The sequence below is a fragment of the Euphorbia lathyris genome, chromosome 8 (assembly GCF_963576675.1).
Source record: "Euphorbia lathyris chromosome 8, ddEupLath1.1, whole genome shotgun sequence".
In the NCBI taxonomy this organism is placed as follows: Eukaryota; Viridiplantae; Streptophyta; class Magnoliopsida; order Malpighiales; family Euphorbiaceae; genus Euphorbia; species Euphorbia lathyris.
Window position 1 is genome coordinate 29,551,035 of NC_088917.1, and position 6,232 is coordinate 29,557,266.

Consider the following 6,232-nt stretch of genomic DNA (forward strand, 5'->3'; position numbering starts at 1 on the left):
GGATGGCGAGACATTTGAGCGAGTCTGATGTGTGCTTAGCGTGCGGTTTTTCGGAGTCATTATTGCACGTTTTGAGGGACTGCCGTGAGGCTGTGGGGCTTTGGCGGATCCTGATACCTGCTGCGGATTGGATTGAGTTTTGCCTCGCTGATCTTAGTTCTTGGCTGTTAGCTGGTCTTAGTAAAAAGGGGAATTGGCGTGGTATAGGCTAGAGTACCGTGTTTGTCTACACCATCTGGTGGCTGTGGCGGTGGAGATGCTCGGTGGTGTTCGATCCGGATACTGCTGTTTGGCGAAATAAGCTGGAATTTGTATATGGTAAAGCTGGGGAATGTCAGAAAACCTTTTTAGATGAGCAGTGCATGAGAAATAGAAGTAGAAGGAATGTCATGGTTAGTTGGAAGCCCCCGTCGAAGGGCTGGATCAAGGTGAATAGTGATGACGCTTGTAAGGGAGCCCCGGGAAGGGCTGCAGGCATCCTGGATATCTTATTTTCTGATATTTGTGGTACTTGTCTTCCTAGGATGACTAGTATCACTTAGCTTGTTTTTTATTATGCTCCAGGGTTTCATCCCCTCCATTAAGATAAAAAAAAGTGTAAAATGTTGTCCACCCACAACTGATTTTAGAGTTTTTTTCTTCTTCTAAAAATGATTTCATAATTTTTCCAATGAGTCACATTTATTTAATAGTAGATAAATTTTTTCTGTATTTTCATGAAAAAACCTTGATAATATTTATGTAGCGAGATATAGCGTCAAATAGAAAGAAATACTTTCTATATGAAGAGAAAAAACAAAATAAACCATCAAACATACTTTAATAATAGATTGATAAAAAAAATTATTTAATAAAATAAAAGCAAAAGCAAAAGGAAAATACACATCTATAAAATATACTAAATCCGTAGTTAATATTGCTGAGGTGTCTCACTTAGAATTGTTTATAGCTGATGTGTCAATTTCCTAATATTTTAACTCTTTTTTACAGTTTTTTCCTTTGCTTTGTATACTGATAGTCATAAACGGTTCCCAAACCACACGTTCTCAATCACTCATGCTTTCACTTTTGTTTTTGTATCTAGAATTGAGATCTCTTCATCTTCCACGATCGCTTCATCTTTTTCTGCTCTCTATGGTAACTGTTCTTCTCTTTTTCTTTGATTTTTCATGTCGTAGTCTTCATTTTATTTCTCATTTCTAGAATTGGGATCTCTTCATCTTCCACGATCGCTTCATCTTTCTCTGCTCTCTATGGTAACTGGCCCTCTTTTTCTTTGATTTTTCATGTCGTAGTCTTCATTTTATTTCTCATTTCTTCTGTTCTCTGGAAATTGCTTTTCAATTGTTCTTAACCTATGTTTTCTAACTGTTCATTTTTCTTCTTCGTAAGCCAGGGGACGTTTTCCGACATGCAAGGATTTCTCACTTCCTCTGTTCTCTATGGTAACTGCTCTTCTCTTTTTCTTCATTTTTCAGGTCGTTTTTTTCATTTTAATTCTCATTTCTTCTGTTCTTTGTAAATTTCTTTTCAATTGTTCTTGATCCGTGTTTAATTAGAAATTATTACTTTAATTTGTATCTTTATTAATTGACTGTTATGGTTTCTTTCCCTTTTATCAATTTCTTCTTCTTTGTGTTTATTGTATAGATTAAATTTCAAGTTTGATTTGCTTTGTTTCTTTTAATGAATTTTTGATTTCTTCTAATTTTATTATTTTTTCTGGGTTGATATTGAGAACAATTGAAGTTGTTTGACCTCAAGTTTGACGAGTTAATTGCCAGAATAGCAGACTCTTCTTCATCACATGGTAAACTAACTCTTTTTTTTTTTTCTAATTCTGTCTGATTTTCATTATTACTCTTTCGAATGTTGTTAGATTTTGTTGCTTAAAATTTCATCCCTTCTTAGCTGTAGTTTACCCCCTTTATATTCTGTTTGATGATTTTTTCTAATTCTCTTCTCCTATATTTGTCTTTTCTAAGAAATATTGATTTCTTTACAAATTTATGGATCATGAACTTTCCTGTTTTGCTGTATACACATTGTTGTTACTCACTGTGAACAAACAAAAACAACTCTTTGAAGTTAGCATTCGAAGATTGAAGAATCTTGAAAAATCGCCAAACCAGGTACCATTACTATTAAGAATTTGAAGTAATTTGTTCCCAATTTAAATTCCTCCTCACATTCCTAAGCTCTCTCAATTTTTATTCATGAGGTTTCACAGGTGATGACTTAGCACTTAAAGTTCTCACCATATATGGATTTCAAGTAAAACATTCTTATTATGTAAGTGACTGCCCTTTTCAATAATGACATTTGTTTATATTCTTTAATTTTATTCGTTAAATCTTCAGTATCAAGTTATAAGTACAAAGTACAAATTGAAATGTCCATGTCACTAGGATGCAATGGACCATGGAGCATGTTGAAATCATCATACGGTATTCTTCATTTTGCACGTGTGACATGTTTTAAATTAACAAATTTGCTTAATGCTTATGAAAGAATGTAACTCTTTAGTTTAGTTATGTATTTTATGCATTCTTCATTCAGTGTATTTAAGATTTATTTTGATGTTGACTTATTGCTTCATGTTGTCCCTTTCAGATTTTCTCAATGAGGAAATAAATGACTTTTAAACAAGTGAAAGTATGTGAATATGAAATAAGTGCAGTTGAACTCACGGGTGAGCCAGCTCAAGTTTGAAACATATATGAGGAAGATATATCCGTGGACTTGGGTTGCATCTCTGTTCCAGACACTCTGAAAAGATTCTTCATCCTCGCAACTAAAACTGTAACTTACATAAAGGTATATTCATTTTTCACATTTAGAGATGCAAAGATCATGACGTTTTCAATTTTCATTGATGGGTGTTAAACTTCAAATTTTCTTGGTACTCTTTAGAATCAGTTCAATAATTGAACAATTAAAATTCGCCATAAAACTAAACTAGATTGATATAGTTTTAACTTACTATAACCGTTTAACTGAAAACTGGTAAGAAATTCCATGTATTTGAAGTAAATATTCTAACATTTCTTGTGTCATTTCTTATTACATTAACTTTAAATTTAAAACTCTTTCTTTAGGAATCAGTGCACGAGGAGGAAATTTAATGGGTACAAATTGCTGGGGAAAGACTCAATTTGAGTAAAAGAAAGCTTTGTGCATTTTTTTCTTCTTAAATGGAAGAAATATTTGGTTGCATTGATCTTTGTGGATGTTGTGATATTCTAAAACCTGCCCCAGTTCTAAGAAATCTTGCTCTTCATATATGCAATTGATTGATTTCCTAAAGATGTATTGTTTGAAGAATCAAAATTTAAATGCATTTGATAATATCAACACTTACATTCCCCCCGACTTCTCATATATGATTTTTCTTTGATTTTGATTTTTAGGTTTCTAAATAGATACTTGCCTTGCTATATTCTTCAGGTTAGATACTCTTTGATTATTATGCATTTTACATTTGGCTGTTTTTCATTTATTCTTCTTCCTTACATTGATTTCATTTATGATTTGGTTTTCCGATCATCCTTTATTCGCAGAGATTGACTAGCAAAACTTTCTTTTAACTGTCGTTTGTTTTCATTCTTAATTTCCTGCAAGGTAATTTACACGACAAACAACTCATAGCATGTGAAATTTTATGTATGGAAGTTGTTCATAGCTTGAAAGAGTAAGTTTACCTAAATCCTAATTTTCCTTAAATCAATATTAATACTTGCTAATTTTGAGCCCTACTTTTTTTCCTATTTAGTAATCTTGCTCTTGAATCTTATTTCAATTGAGCAAAGTTCAAAATTTTATGAAAGATCATATTATGCTAACAAAAAATGAGCAATTTCTTAGAATTTTTGAAGTTGCTTAACATGCTTTACGACTTCTACAATTATGTTTTAATAATCATGGACTAATTAAGTGTGTTCTTTTAATGATCTCTAAAAATAAATCGAAATAATTTAGTAATTGACTTTTTTATGATTATAATGAATTGTTCCTCAGTTTTTGCTATGGTGGAAACTGTAGTTATTTCTTGGGTTTTTCTATTTAGGAAGCTTCAGTTATTTGCCTCTCTTTTCCATGCTCTTCAGTTCTACTGTAAGTTGTAACACACCTTTTGACTTGCTTCCTCTATTTTGATTGATTATGTTCTTTCCTTTAACTAAGAGGTAAACTATTAATGTTAATGACTTTGGTTTGAGAAAGCCATTAAATTGCTTCCAAAGAATCATATAGATGTATCCTATCTTAGGAGTAACATGACTACATGCTGTATGCAGATGGGTATAAGTGAATATCCTAAGGTGTTCGTGAGTGTAATTTAGCTATAGAGGTCGCACAAAGCTATAGTAAAGTGTTGAAACACTTTTCCACATAATTTTGATTTGACAAAATGATTTAAGTTAATCCATGATTAAGACAATTAAATTTAAGTGCTTTGATTTAATTGTACTAATGGGTTTGTTCAATGTTAAGTACAAAAATATTTATAAAAATAGGAATCAAGTAAGACAGAACTTAGTCAGCATGATAACATAGCACGGGCTGAGTAAAGAATAACTCAGTACGAAAGAAGGAAAGTCTTCTTCAGTGTCGAAGCTTACAAATGAAGCTGATCACGGAAGATGAGTAGAAAGCAACTCAGCATGAAAGAAGAGAAGTCTTCTTCAGAACTATATCTTGCAGAACGAAGCTGACCTTGGAAGCTGAGTGAAAAAGCAACTCAGTATCGGAAATAGCAACGATCAAAGACAACGGCTATCAAAGTCAAGCTGTGTGTTTTTCAGGACAGCACCAATGATCCGTTTGCTAAAAGACAAGATCCGACAGAGATCAGCGCTAAATCAGAAAGCTTTGGAAATAGGCATGGATACAGTTTCGAGGCGCATGGGTCAACTATCCGCTAGCTAAAAGACGAAATCTATGCTAGAAGATAAACTTGCGAGAAGAAGACAAGCCTGGTGCCTGCCGATTTCAGACGACAGGATTGGCCTGCAAATCTGAAGCTGACCAGAACAATGACGCAAGCAAAGAGCCATTTGAATTCAACGGATAGATCCGAATTCAAATGATTGTGTCTTCAGATTTCAACTATAAAAAGGACAAGTACACTTCTTGGATTTTTGGCCGAAATACAAAGAGAAAAAGAGCATACATACAAAGCACATCAAAACAAGAAAAAGATCTTACACCAAATTTCTATCTCTGTGTAAAAGCTAGATTGATTTTGTAATCATCTAAAGTGTTCTTTGTCTGAAAAAGAACAAGTTTGTATCAATTGTAAAATTGAGAGAGTTGTGCTGAGTACACGGTTTTAAGTACTCAGCGGTAGAGAAATCTAGGTGTTCGGTTATAGCACTTAGTAGGAGTTGAGTAGACGAATAGAGGACGGTACTCTTGCATATTCAAATGCCTTGTAAATGGTTTGTGCTCTACCTTTAAAGAGCTCAATATTGGATTGAAAAAGCCCGGAGGGATTCTGGGGACTGGACGTAGGCGGAGAGGCCGAACTAGGATAAGTCGTGCTGAGTAATTTCTAACTCTCTCTCAATATATATCTGTATGTGTTGCTTGCTATATTTACTCAGTATATAAATTGTTTAAGCTGACACTGAGTAAATCAGAGTGCTGAGTTGGAAGCTGACCACAAAAGTGTCATTTCCCAACTCGCAAGTAAAACAGCTCTAGTCAGTATCTGACTAAAGCCGTCTTACGCCTCACTCGGCCGTGCTGACCAAAACTGAGTTGTGAAACTCAAAGAATTATATTAAGTCAGCATAATTAAAACGAAAAAGTTATATTAGTTCCTAACCCCCCCTTGGAACTAATTACACGGGACCAATAAGTGGTATCAGAGCCTAATAGCTCACTACTCAAAGATATAACTATCTTGAGCTGATCCCGATAAATGGCTGAGAATAACACTCGTTTCCTTCTAGGGAACCAAACAACACAGATACTCGCTGAGGGATTATCAATTAGTCGGCCTCCCTGGTTTTTCGGATCAAATTATACATTTTGGAAAAACAGGATGAAGAACTTTATTCAAGCTACAAACATGAGTGTGTGGCTTGCAATAGTTCAAGGCCCATATGTGCCGTACAAAACTGTTGACAACGAAAAGGTTGTCAAGAGTGAAACTGAGTGGTAAGAAGATGACCTTAAAAAATTACAAAATAATGCTTCGGCTATCAATATGCTTCACTGTGCGCTAGAT

The 6,232-nt window shown here is 34.1% G+C and overlaps 1 long non-coding RNA gene across 1 annotated transcript; it reads left to right on the top strand.

Annotated features, from left to right (window-relative positions):
* The first annotated feature begins 1,652 nt into the window (after window positions 1-1,652).
* LOC136203640 (uncharacterized) lies at window positions 1,653-5,468 on the top strand. Its single transcript, XR_010674933.1, has 6 exons — window positions 1,653-2,132; window positions 2,231-2,447; window positions 2,614-2,817; window positions 3,411-3,447; window positions 3,622-3,691; window positions 4,067-5,468. It is a non-coding gene; the product is annotated as an uncharacterized lncRNA (long non-coding RNA).
* The last annotated feature ends 764 nt before the right edge of the window (window positions 5,469-6,232 follow it).